The sequence below is a fragment of the Geotrypetes seraphini genome, chromosome 12, assembly GCF_902459505.1.
Source record: "Geotrypetes seraphini chromosome 12, aGeoSer1.1, whole genome shotgun sequence".
NCBI lineage: Eukaryota > Metazoa > Chordata > Amphibia > Gymnophiona > Dermophiidae > Geotrypetes > Geotrypetes seraphini.
In genome coordinates, this window is record NC_047095.1 from 90900914 (window position 1) to 90914948 (window position 14035).

The 14035-nt window shown below is 44.0% G+C and overlaps 1 protein-coding gene across 4 annotated transcripts in view; it reads right to left on the reverse strand.

The window, feature by feature from the left end:
* Positions 1 to 14035, reverse strand: part of RC3H1 (ring finger and CCCH-type domains 1) — a 446950-nt gene that overhangs the window by 209925 nt on the left and 222990 nt on the right. The gene's annotated exons all lie outside the window — the stretch shown is intronic.

Here is a 14035-nt window from a genome sequence, read left to right on the forward strand (position 1 = left end):
GGCAAGGGTTCAAGATTAGGCACATTAGAACCTCGGCCTATCACCCACAGGCAAATGGGGTAGTAGAGCGCTTCAATCAAACGCTAAAGCAAATGCTCAAGAAAGTACTGAAAGGGGACATGAGGGATTGGGACTTGTTTATACCCCTTGTATTATTTGCAGCTAGGGAGAGAATCCAGGACTCCTTAGGGGTAAGCCCCTTTGAGATGCTCTTTGGGAGGCGTCCAAGGGGGATACTAGACATGATAAAGGAAGGATGGGGCACTACTACGGAAAGGGATGAGGACATAGTATCGTACCTGACCCATTTGAGGAACAGATTAGCACGGGTGGCCAAGATAGGCAAAGAGAATCTGGAGTGGAGTCAACGGAAGCAGAAGGTATATTATGACCGGAAGACTAAAAACAGACAGTTACAAGTGGGCGAACGGGTGTTGGTCCTTATTCCCTCTGATCCGCATAAATTCTTAGCCCAGTGGAAGGGACCGGCCACCGTCATCGAACGCCTAAATGAGGTGGATTATAGGGTTAAGGATGATAAAGGGAGAAAACAAACCTACCATATTAACCTGTTAAAACCTTGGAGGGATCGGGAAGTATTGGCCTTACTCGCGCAAGAAAGCCAGGAGGATGAATTTGGACCCCAGGTGACGGAGTTAGACCAAAAAGAGGAGGTCAATTTAGGACCTGAATTAGACCCTGGACAGGAACAACAAATGAGGGAACTAGTAGATAGCTTTGGGGATGTATTCTCCGTGACCCCTGGACACACACAAGTGGTGACCCACGATATAGTAACAGACCCGGGTAAAGTGGTAAGGGTCAAGCCTTATCGGCTGTCAGAAGGGAAAAGGAGACTAGTCCAACAGCTAGTGGAGGAAATGATAAGCCTAGGGGTGATAGAGCCCTCCACTAGCCCGTGGTGTAGCCCCATAGTAATAGTGCCCAAAGCGGACGGCACCCCCCGCTTTTGTATTGATTTCCGCCAACTGAATGAAGTGTCCAAGTTTGACGCTTTCCCGATGCCTAGGGTGGACGAGCTCTTAGATCGTCTGGGCCAGGCTCAATTTCTCACGACACTGGACCTCACGAAAGGTTACTGGCAGATCCCGCTCACTGAGACCGCCAAGCCCAAGACCGCTTTTAGTACCCCCAAGGGTTTATACCAATTCACTAGAATGCCATTTGGACTTCATGGCGCGGCGGCTAGTTGCCAACGCGGAATTAACGAAGTCCTACGCGAACACCACGACTACGCCGAAGCGTATCTAGATGACATTGTAATATATTCTCCGTCGTGGCAGGAACACTTGGTGCAGGTAGCAGCGGTACTGAGGGCATTAAGAAAGGCCGGGTTTACCATTAACCCAAAGAAATGCTTCTTGGGACAGAAGGAGGTGAGGTACCTAGGTTATGTTGTGGGGCAGGGACAGATAAGACCCTTGGTGGACAAAGTCCAATGCATCAGGACCTACCCACAACCTGTCTCCAAGAAACAGTTGAGGGCTTTCTTAGGATTAATCGGGTACTATAGGAGGTTCATCCCATCCTTTGCTTCCCGAGCCAGCCCGCTCACTGACATGTTGAAGAAGGAGAGAGCCGATAGGTTACAATGGGAACCCAGAGGTAGGGAGGCCCTGGAGGATCTCAGAAAAAGTCTATGCGCCCACCCGGTATTGGCAGCCATAGATTTTAAGAAACCATTAATTCTCCAAACAGACGCCTCTGGTAGTGGTGTGGGTGCTGTTCTTAGCCAGGAGATTGAGGGGATTGAACACCCGTTGTTATATCTCAGTCGGAAGTTACATCCGAATGAGAAAAATTACGCAACTGTAGAACTAGAGTGCCTTGCGGCCAAGTGGGCTATGGAAACTCTGGGGCATTATCTAGAGGAACGCGAGTTCACGCTGGTCACTGACCATGCTGCGCTGAAGTGGCTCCATACTATGCGCAATAACAATGCCAGGTTAACACGCTGGTATTTAGCCCTGCAAACGTTTAGATTCAGGGTAGTGCATAGGCCTGGGAAGCTTAACGCCAATGTGGACGTCCTGTCTAGAATGTACGAGACACCCCAGCAGAAGCAGAAGCCTCAGACTAGGCAGCCTTTAAGTGAGGGGGTATGTGACATTTCCGCTCCCCGAGACGGTCATGTCAAAGTGAAACCCCGGTCTCAGTCTCTTACTCGAGACCAGACTCTCACTGAGAAGGATCAGGAAGAAGATCCTGAAAGCCTAGCTGCCTATCCTGAGTCTTCTATCCTAGAGCAGTGCCCTGAGTATAGGTTAACTGCCCGGCCCAGAAAAGCTTCCAGTCACACTAAGGGGTTTAATCAAGCTCCCAGTGATATTCTACCCTGTAGCCTGAGGGGGAGCCCAAGAACACACAAGCTAGGCACACAATCACCCAGTGTAGGGCGTGGCCCTAAGCCTGTTAAGCAGCTCTCCAGAGCATTAAAGGAGGCTGCCCAAGAGAGTCTGGGAGAGAGAGTTCTCCGGGCCAGGAGAAGGCCAGACCTCACTCCAGAGCCAATGGAGTGTGAGGCTCCAATGCCTCAGGAACCAGCAGAGCAGCTGGATACACCAGAAAGCATGGACCTGGATGAAGGGTGTATGCTGGAGACCGTTATGGAAGAAGCCATGGATGTGGGCTTGGCAACTTTCCACTAAACACTACAGGTACAAGGCTGTACACGAATAATAGTGGAGAGGAGTTTTTGGCAGAACTGTTTTGATTGTTTGTGCTGTAAAAACAAGCTTAGAGCAGTGCTGCACCAGCTTGATTGGATTGCTACATTGCAGCTGTGCAGGAGCTCAAGAGAAGCCCAAAGGACTGTGAGCTAATCAGGGCTGGAAATTTAGTAGCCTGCAGTAAGGCTTCAGTTTTTGTCTTTTGTTTTTGCTTAAAGTTTACTTTATATGCAAGACTGTAAATACCTGGTGAAGAAACTGGACTGTGTTGATTAGTAAGCCCAGGACTCCAGCTCAAGGCTGGATAATTGCTTAAGAGACTAATTGTGCTGTGTTTTTTCAGAGACTGTGTGATCAGGTAGAGCAAGCCCTAAAACCTGGACTGGAATTATACCTGATAGAAAGCTTGCTGTGCTTTCACTGGACTGGGGTGAAAGTTAAAAGTCTTTTTGTTTTCTGTTTTCTTTCTGTTTGCCCTTGTTTGGGAAGAAAGGAAACTTGGACTATAATAATAGCTGATATGATTTATGTGTTAAGTGACTAATTAAACTTTTCACATTATTTTGTTCCACTTGACTCACGGTGCTTTATTTTTAGCAAAGCCCAGATAGTGAGACACCAGTGAGGTCTCCCCCTTTGGGAGCCACGTCAGGAGTGTGCTACCCTCTACCGGAGGTCTTCTTAACTTTACCAAGACCCCGGCAGGTGACAACACTTAAACTGGATCCTAAAGCGAACTGGGAACTAGTGAAGCTTTATCAACAAAGGGGAAATATGATCATACTTTTGATTCCCAATAATGAGCTTAGCTGTAGTATTCTGTTTTAACTGAAGTCGTTTTAGACTGCTCTGCTTATGCCCAGATAAACTGAGTTACAATAATCTAGTTGAGAAAGCACAGTGGATTGTACCAACACTGAGAAATGTTCTTGATGGAATAGTAATCTGACCTTCCTCAACATGCGCAGACTAAAAAAAACACTTTTTTGTCAAGGAATCTATGTAAGTGATGAGTCCAAGATGACACCCAGGACTGTAGATGAAAAATCTATATGTAATGAGATACCTGTTTTCAATGTGACAGAGGAAGGGAGGTTTTCTAATCTTGGCCCAATCCAAAGCAATTTGGTTTTGGCAGCGTTCAGTTTCATTTGAATACACAAAGCACACAGTTGAAGTTTAGAAATGCAGCAGTCTGTACTAGGGATCAGGTTGTTAAGATCAGGATCATTGTGGGACGCCGAAAGCCTCCTGACGGCTGCAGGATAGATTCGGGCTGATTCCGCCCACCGCTGCGTCTGACTCTCTTCTTTAGCCCCTCGAGCGTCCACCTCTTCAGCCCATTGTGTAATGTAATGTAATTTATTTCTTATATACCGCTACATCCGTTAGGTTCTAAGCGGTTTGAAGAAAGTATACATTAAGATTATAAATGAGAAGTAAGAAGGTACTTTAAAAATTCCCTTACTGTCCCGAAGGCTCACAATCTAACTAAAGTACCTGGAAATTAATAAAGAAGAGAAAATAAAGATGGTTGAAAAAAGAAAAATTCTATGTGAACTTATAGGATGGAAATTAAACTGACAGTGAAGAACTGTATGAAAAATACATATGGAATGCAGTTAGAGAGGGTAGGTTACAATCTATTTATGGTATTTGTTTAATTGGAAGGTGTTAAGGTGGGTAATTTGGGGGAAGGTTATCTGAAGGTAGGTGAATCTTCTGGAGGTAAAAGAGGAGGGGTTAAGATATTTGGATGAATTTTTTGAAAAGCAGGGTTTTGATTTCTTTTCTGAATGTTTTGAAGTTGTCTGATATTGTCATAAGATTGGAGATGGAATGGTTGATTTTTGCTGCTTGTGTTGCCAGAAGGTTGTCAAACATTTTCTTGCGTTGTGTGCCTTTGAGTGGGGGGAAGGCGAAAGGGTTCGAGGTTCTTCTGTGTCTTGAGTGGAGATTTGGTTTAAGCGGTTGTTTAGATAGGAGGGGGAAGAGCCGTGTAATGCTTTGAATATCAGGCAGTGGAATTTGAATTGGATTCGTGCTTGTATGGGTAGCCAGTGAGAGTCTAAGAAGGCAGTTGTTATGTGATCATATTTTTTGAGTGAGTAGATCAATCTGAGGACGGTGTTTTGTATGGTCTGGAGTTGTTTTATCATAGTGGCTGGACAAGGAAGATATAGGGAGTTGCAATAATCCAGCAGACCTAAGACTAGGGATTGGACGATTAGTCTAAATTGTGCTTGGTCAAAGAATTTTCTGATTTTACGGAGATTTCTCATGGTTAGAAAAGCTTTCTGGGTTGTTTTGTTGATCTGGGGCTGCATTGTGCAACATCTGTCTATCGTAACTCCTAGGAGTTTTAGTTCGGGTTGTATTGGGTATTTGGTATTTTTGATTTTCAGTTCAGTGATGGTAAGAGTTTGGGCTTTTTCGAGTAAAAGGAATTTTGTTTTTTCAGAATTTAGTTTTAGTTTGTGATCCATCATCCATTTTTCTACTGTGTCTAAGGTTGTTTCTAGCTTTGTTGTGGTGGTGGTCTCTGATGGGTCGAAGGGGAGGATTATGGTGATGTCATCAGCATAGCTGAAAGATGTGACATCTAGGGTATCTAAAGTGGCTCCTAGGGAGGAGATAAAGAGGTTGAAGAGCGTAGGTGAGAGAGGTGATCCTTGTGGAACTCCGCAGGGATTTGTCCATGGTTCTGATTTGATATCATTGTATTTTACCCTGTAGGTTCTAGATTTGAGGAACCCCTGAAACCATTTTGTAGACCTTGCCTGAGATTCCTATGGCGTCTAGAATTTGTAGTAATAAGGTGTGGTCAACTAGGTCAAATGCTGCGGAGAGGTCTAATTGTATTAATATCATTTTTTTTCCTTTACTGATGTGTTGTCGGGCTGTATCTAGTAATGTGACAAGTAGTGTTTCTGTACTATGGTTAGTTCGGAATCCTGATTGTGAGGGGTGGAATAGGTTATGTTTTTCTAGATATTCGGTGAGGTATTGTGCCACTAGGCCTTCTATTATTTTAACGTACAATGGTATTGAAGCGATAGGTCTGTAGTTGGAGGGGCTATCTATTGGGCCTTTGTGATCCTTTATGATTGGAGTGATTAAGATCTCTCCTAGGTCCTGTGGGAATTGGCCTTCTGTCAATGTGGTTTGAATCCATAGCATGAAGTTGGTTTTGAATGTAGTGGAGGCGTTTGATAATATGTAGGTGGGGCAATTATTTAGGTCACTGGAAGCATGGCTGTATTTATTGTAGAGTCGGTTCATATCCGACCAGACTAGAATTGGGAAATCAGACCAGCTTCTGTCTGCTACGATGGCTTCGCTAGTTGATGGGTTTGTTGTTATCTTTTCTAGATGGGTGTGTGTGTTGATGAATGTAGATCTGATATTGGTGATCTTGTTTTTGAAATGGTCTGCTAGGTGGATGGCTGTTGGTGGGTGGATACCTTAGGTGGAGAGGTAAGGTTTGGTATCTGTGAGGTTCTTTACTAGATTAAATAGCTTTTTTGTGTCTGGGGTTTTTTTGCCTATCATTTTGGAGTAGTAGGCTTTTCGTTTTTCCTTGAGTTTGGTTTTGTATTGATTAATTTGGTATCTCCATGCAGTTTTAGTGTGTTCTAAACTCTTGTTTTTTTTCAGACTCTTTCTAGTTGTCTGCAGAGCTTTTTAGATAGGAGAAGTTCGGCGTCGAACCATTTATCAGAAGGTCTGCATATTTTGAATTTTAGTTTTTCTGGGGCTAGCTCATTTAGAATGGTTTCACTTATGGATCTCCACTGGGATATAAATTCGTTGGGAGCTATGTTGTGTGGCCGTAGAAAGCCCTCCTGCCTGTGCAGGATTGATTCAGGCTGATTTGCCCACCACAGCGTTTTTTATCTTCTCTTCAGCCCTTGAGGGCCGTCGTAAGATTCTCTCCCCCCAGCGACTCCACAAGGCAGAGAAAGGAGGAAGCTATCCTCCATCTTGTTCCTCCTTCCTCCGCCCGTGCAGGTGGGACCGACCCTGCCGCTGCTCCTTTCTGAGCCGCTTCCCTCCTGTCCATTGTGGGACGCCGAAAGCCTCCTGACGGCTGCAGGATAGATTTGTATTGATTCCGCCCACCGCTGCGTCTGACTCTCTTCTTCAGCCCCTCGAGGGCCATTGAGGGATTCTACAGAGCGTCCACATCTTCAGCCCATTGTGTGGCCGCTGAAAACCCTCCTGCCTGTGCAGGATCGATTCGGGCTGATTTGCCCACCACAGCGTTTTTTATCTTCTCTTCAGCCCTTGAGGGCCGCCAAAAGATTCTCTCCCCCCAGCGACTCCACAAGGCAGAGGAAGGAGGAAGCTATCCTCCATCTTGTTCCTCCTTCCTCTGCCCGTGCAGGTGGAACCGACCCTGCCGCTGCTCCTTTCTGAGCTGCTTCCCTCCCGCCCATTGTGGGACGCCGAAAGCTTCCTGACGGTTGTACGATCGATCCGAGCTGATCTGCCCACTACTGCTTCCGACTTCTCTCCAGCCCTTTGAGGGCCACCTCTCCCCCCTGTTCTCCCCACAAGGCTAAAGAAGAAGGAAGCTCTCCTCCATCTTGTTCCTCCTTCCCTGCCTAAGTTTCTCTTGCCCTTCTCCCAACTGGAAATTTGTTAGACACTAAATTGTTAGCTTTAAATTTGTCAGTTGTTAATTGTATTCAATGCCAGGACCTTGCTTGTATCCTTACATGGAAATTGTTAGATGCTAACTGTACCCTTTCCTAGGATCTCACCTGAACTCACTCTCTGGTACCCTGCTCCCCTCTAGCCCATCTAAGTCCCTGCCTAGGTTTCCTGACTGTGCAGCCTTAATCTCTAAGACTTCATGTTCCCCCTGTTCAAGGCTCTACATGGAAAATTGTAAGTTTCTCCCTGCTTAAGTTCCGCTTGAATACTGTTTTAGACGCTAAATTGTATTCATTACTAAGACTTGGGCTTAATGCTCAGTTCCCCCTGTTAACGTTAAAAAAAAAAAACCCCAAAAAACACCCATTTCTCACCCGCTCTTGTTTTATTAACCTCTACTAGTTACCGTGCCGTCCTCCTGTTCAATCCATACCTCAGACATTAAACAAGTACCTAGACCTCTCCCTAAACTGACGCTAAGCCTTTCCTCTGCTATTCACACACACAATCCAAACAAGTCCTGCCTCCCAGCCCCAAAGGCTCCCCAAGACTCACCATGAAGCTTCCCTTGTGGCTCCTTCTTTTCCTTCTTTGCTCATCTCTTAAGACCACCCTCTGCTTGAAACCTCCCTCCCCCAATCTACTAGACTCCTCAAATGTCAGTAACTTCTGCCCTGGTCTCATAATCCCCACGGTGATGCGCACCAGAAGTCACCCTTTCACAAAAAACCCCCGCAAAGTCAACCACGCCTCTTTAAAACCTGTGCCCCCCGCCAATCTTCCCAATCACGCCTCTGACTCTCTCACCCCAGTCCCGACACTTTACTGCAACGCCAGATCCATTTGCAACAAGATTCAAATTTTGAAGGACCTTCTCGTAGACTTTGACCCTGGATTCCTCTGCATCACGGAGTCCTAGATCACTAAAGACGATCTATTTACACAAAACGAACTATGCCCCCATTGCTACCAAGGCCTCTTCTCACCTAGAACAAACCGAAAAGGAGGCGACCTGGCACTCCTCTACAAATCTTTCTTTGATGTCCAGCTCCTCAAAAAGGGTAGCCACTCCTCACTAGAATATATGCTTGCCTCAGTCAACGATGAACTCCATCCATACCCACTGGGTATCTTATTATTATATCGGCCACCCACCCCTTGGAGAAACTCCTCCAAACTCGTCCTCGAGACCATTACTAACGCGTTCCTTAAGTTTCAAAGACTACTGATCATTGGTGATATCAATCTCCACCTTGACGACACCACCAGCAAAGATGCTTCCGAATTTAATAACTTCCTCACCTCTCTAGGCTTCCCCCTCCCTGCATCCTCTCCAACCCATGAAAAAGGTCACACACTAGACTTCATTAGTTTCCTTGATCTTACTGCTTACAAAACTTCAACCGACGACACCCGCTGGGATCACGTCCACTGGTCCGACCACTTCCTAGGAGCTTTCAGTCTCCCCATCTTCATGTCGCACCTTGGGATTTCACCCCATACCTCTAATCCTATTACTCTCCGCAAAAAAATCTCAAGCGATCAGTTCTGGACCAAATTTCTCAACCAATTCTCCTCCATGCCTAAGCCTGTAGATTCAGTAACCAACTGGAACAACTGGATTACCCTCTCTGAGTCCACCTACCACTCTCTCGCCCCACTTTCCACTAAAACCATCTCCTACTCCCGCAAGGCACCCTGGTATCTTCCATTTCACAGAGAACTGAAACAGAAATGTCGATCTCTGGAACGCATCTGGAAAAAATCTAAATCTCCTACAGATAAACAGACCTGGAGGGTCAACATTAAGCTCTACAATACTATACTCAAAAAAGCAAGGAAAAACTTCTACAGTGACAAGATCACCAGATCAAACAACCAGAATAGTGCGCTGTTCAACATCTGGCGCTCCTTAACTTTTAAAAACGACTCCTCCATGCTCCCCTCTTCCCCATCAGCTGACGTCCTAGCAAACTTCTTCAACGGTAAGGTCACCACCTTAAGAAGCTCCTTCCCGCCTGCAGTCTCCTTCAACTCTCTGGTGTCCGCCATTCCCAACCCTACCCCAAATGTCTCCAACCCTATCCCAGTAAACAGATCCTGGACTGCCTTTGAGCAAGTTTCAGAACAGCAGGTCCTTAAACTCTGCCTGAAACTGAAATCCTGCAAATGTACCTTGGACCCATTTCCATCCTACCTATTTGAGAAAATTCCCGCACAGGCCATCTCATCTCTTACCAAACTTATAAACTCTGCCCTATCATCGGGCCTTTTCTCCCCAGAAATGGGACATATTGCGTTGACCCCCCTACTGAAAAAAGCTGACCTGGATCCCTCCACTCCATCCAACTATCGCCCAATAGCAAATATTCCTCTCCTAACCAAATTGCTAGAGTCTATCGTATCCTCCCAACTCTCATCCTACCTGGATAGATTCTCTATTCTCCTACCCTATCAATACGGCTTCAGACCCAACTTTCAGCACTGAATCACTTTTGGCCTCACTAATCTCTAAGGTTCAACAACTTCATTCTCATAATAAATGTGCTGTTCTCCTTCAATTCGACCTTTCTGCAGCCTTCGACGTCGTCCATCATGACATTCTAATCTTCCAACTCTCCGAGATAGGCATTAGCTCCACAGTCCTTGATTGGTTCTCGAACTTCTTACATTCTCGTTCTTACACCGTCACCAAGAATGGCACCTTATCCTCCCCATGGAAACCGACATGTGGAGTCCTGCAAGGTTCCCCCCTATCTCCTATTCTTTTCAACATTTATATGTCTTCCCTGAAACTCCTCCATCTATCCCCCCTAAAAACACTTTACACCTATGCCGATGACATCCTGGTCCTCCTCGAGACCGACTCGAACCTCACTAATCGCAGCGAACATCTCCTCATGCATATCGAACCTCCAATCTTGGGCCCTCACTGTTCAAATGAAACTGAATGAGTCCAAAACGAAACTACTCTGGCTCGGCCCTAAATTAGACCAACTACCCACCTCCATCCCATTGTCCTCAGGCTCCTCACTACAGTTGGAATTCTGTAACAAAGTTCTGGGCATCACCATTGATTCTTCACTATCCTTCAATGACCACCTCAACTCCTTGATAAAAAAATGCTTTTTCAGCCTTCACATGCTGAGGAAAGTAAGGTCCTGCTTCCATCAAAAACACTTCGCCGTCCTCGTCCAATCTACCATCCTTTCCAGATTGGACTATTGCAATTCTATCTACTTAAGCCTAACAAAGAAAAGCCTCCACAGACTCCAACTAATCCAGAATACCGCTGCTAAGCTTATCTTCTCAAAAAGTAAATTTGACCATGTCTCACCTCTCCTGTCCAAGCTCCACTGGCTTCCTGTAATCTCCAGGGTCCACTTTAAATGTGCCTGCTTAACCTTCAAGATCCTACATGGCATCCTCCCTCCTTTTATTCCATTATCCTGGAATTCCTCAAATCCAAATTCAACTAGATCCGCCCAAAAACTAAAATTATTCTTCCCCTCTTTAAAAGGCATATCCCATGTTGGTAAACTAGGGTCTTCCCTCCCCTTCAAAATCACGGAGCTCTGGAATAATCTTAGCTCCCCACTTCGTAACTTGAGCTCCCTTCAACTATTCTGTAAGCATCTGAAAACTTGGCTGTTCTCTAAAATGTAATTTTTCTTTCCCTCTCTGATATACTAAGCCCTCTAACCTCTCTTCATACTTTTTCTATAATTCCATTGAGTTCCGTTCTTTCCCAATTCCTGTAAACCGTGCCGATCTCCACGTTGTGTAGATGATGCGGTATATAAACCCAAGGTTTGGTTTAGTTTAGTTTAGGATCAACTTCTAATAAAATGAAAATATCATCTGCATAGGTAAATATAGTCCCTGCTGATGAAAGGCAAAAATTTTTCAGAGAAGTCATATTAAACAAGATTGGTGACAGCAGAGAGCCCTGTGGCACCCCACAGCTAGATTTCCAAGAGGAGGAAGTCTCACCCTCCAAATATACCTCCTAAGATCACAATGAGAGGAATTTACTAAACCAATTCAATACAACTTGGTTTAAACCAATATCTGATAACATACGAAGCCGACAGATCAAATTGCAACAGTACCGCACATTTATTTTGTATCTGTAAATTTTGAATCTTTGAAATTAAAGATAATAGGAGAGTCTCGGTACTAAAGTTTGGTCTAAACCCATGTTGAAATGGTAACAAAATAGAAAATTTCTCCAAGTAGCTGGAAAGTTGGCTAGAAATAATTGACTCCATCATTTTTGTCAAAAGGGGTATATTTGCGATCGGACGATAATGAGAGGGAACTGTAGGGTCCAGATCGGCACTTTTCAATAATGATGTCAAAGTTATGTTCCCCATACTCAACGAAAAGTAACCATTTTCAAGAAAATGATTTAATAGTGAAGTCAGCCATATAATAGCTTATAAAGGAATTATCCCCGAAAAGATAAGAAGGAATTGGGTCCAATTTACAACTGCATTTTTTCAATTTTTCACATAATTTTGAAACATAAGTTTCTGAGACTGGATCAAAGGTGTTCTTAAATGTTTTGTGATGGTGTGTGTGAAATAAACCTGGTTCCTCTTAAGAACACTCCCTCACAGGCCACATAACAGAATTCTAGTTAAATGCTACCTAGCCTCTACCTAGTAGAGGGAAATAAAGGCCCAGAACATGAACAAGACAGAGGATACAGCAAGAAGGAACAGCCCTTTAGTAGACCTCCACAAGTTAAGAACAAAGAACCAGAAAAGTGGCCAAGGTAAGAAAGTTCTTAGCTGATCATTATGAATTGCTGACCTCATGCTTAATATAAACCAGGCTCTTCCTTTTCTGCTAAATGATGACCTTTAAGTTAAGTTTTCTATGTCCATGCTGGCTAACAGTAGCGAGAGGATTATGTTTATTCCTGAGTTTCCAAACCTGTGATGGAAACAGGCCTGTGTATATAACAGATGCACAACCCAATAAAGAGTTATGTTGTACTGTGGCATGGCTACATCTGTAGACGGTCCATGCCTGATACCTGTTCATACTATCATAGGCTTCAATAAAGTTTTAATAAGTTGGAGAAGCTCATCTGTGCAGCTCTATTGGATGACATTACCCAACTGTGAGAGCTTGTCATCTTGTTTGTCCTTGAAGAACATAAATTACACATTTTGGAGGCAATTTTCAGTATGTAAGTAACAAGTGCAGGTCCTTTCCTACATGTATAAAATTACAATGAATTTTCAAAGATAATCACTTGGCCAGATTCTCTTAGGAAATTCAAATATTTGCATGGGTACAAAACTGCCCACAATATTTGTGCCTTCTATTTTTGAAAGTGCAGAACAGGGGTAAAACTATGAATGTAACAGAATTGTACACAAGCAGTTTAAAACACTCTTTGACCTGATCTTTTAATCAAGCTGAAAGTAAACATGTATTTTTAACACTAATGGGGAATTTCTGTAAATGGGTGCCTCATTTTACGTGTCCCAATGTTTCGTGGTAAGAGCTTATTCTGTAATGGCATCTGGGAACTTCCATTACAGAATAACTAGTTTAACTCGGCATGTCATATCTATTTTGCTAGAAGGATTTTTTTTTCTTTTACATCTCTGCTTCAGCTGAAGATTTTCTTAAACAAAACAGTTGTACTTGCAATTACCTAAAAACAGGACATTGATACAAAACTGAACATAACATAAGAATAGCCTTACTGGACCAGACCAATGGTCCATCAAGCCCAGTAGCCCATTCTCATGGTGGCCAATCCAGGTCACTAGGTACCTGGCCAAAACCCAAGGTGTAGCAATATTCCGTGCTACCAATACAGGGCAAGTGTCTTTCTTAAAAACAGACTGGATTTTTCCTCCAGGAAATTGTCCAAACCTTTCTTAAAATCAGCTACGCTATTCGCTCTTACCACATCCTCTTACCATACGGTCCAGAGCTTAACTATTCTCTGAGTGAAAAAAAATTTCCTCCAATTGGTTTTAAAAGTATTTCCCTGTAACTTCATCAGGTGTCCCCTAGTCTTTGTAATTTTTAATGGAGTGAAAAATCGATCCACTTGTACCCATTCTACTCCACTCAGGATTCTGTAGACTTCAATCATCTCCCCTCAGCCATCTCTTTTCCAAGCTAAAGAGCCCTAACCGTTTTAGTCTTTCCTCATACGAGAGGAGTTCCATCCCCTTTACCATCTTGGTCGCTCTTCTTTGAACCTTTTCTAGCACCACTATATCTTTCTTGAGATAAGGAGACCAGAATTGAACACAATACTCCAGATGAGGTCACACCATGGAAATACAGGGGCATTATAACATTCTTAGTCTTGTTAACCATCCCTTTTTAAATAATTCCTAGCATCCTATTTGCTTTTTTGGCCGCCACCGCACATTGGGCAGAAGTTTTCATCGTATTGTCTACACTGACACCCAGATCCTTTTCTTGGGCGCTAATCCCCAAGGTGGAACCTAGCATCCAATAACTGTGATTCAGGTTATTCTTCCCAATGTGCATCACTTTGCATTTGTCCACATTAAATTTCATCTGCCTTTTGGATGCCTAGTCTTCTAATTTCCTAAGGTCCGTCTACAATTTTTCACAATCCGCATGTGTTTTAACAATTTTTAACAGATTAGTGTCATCTGCAAATTTAATCACCTCATTCGACG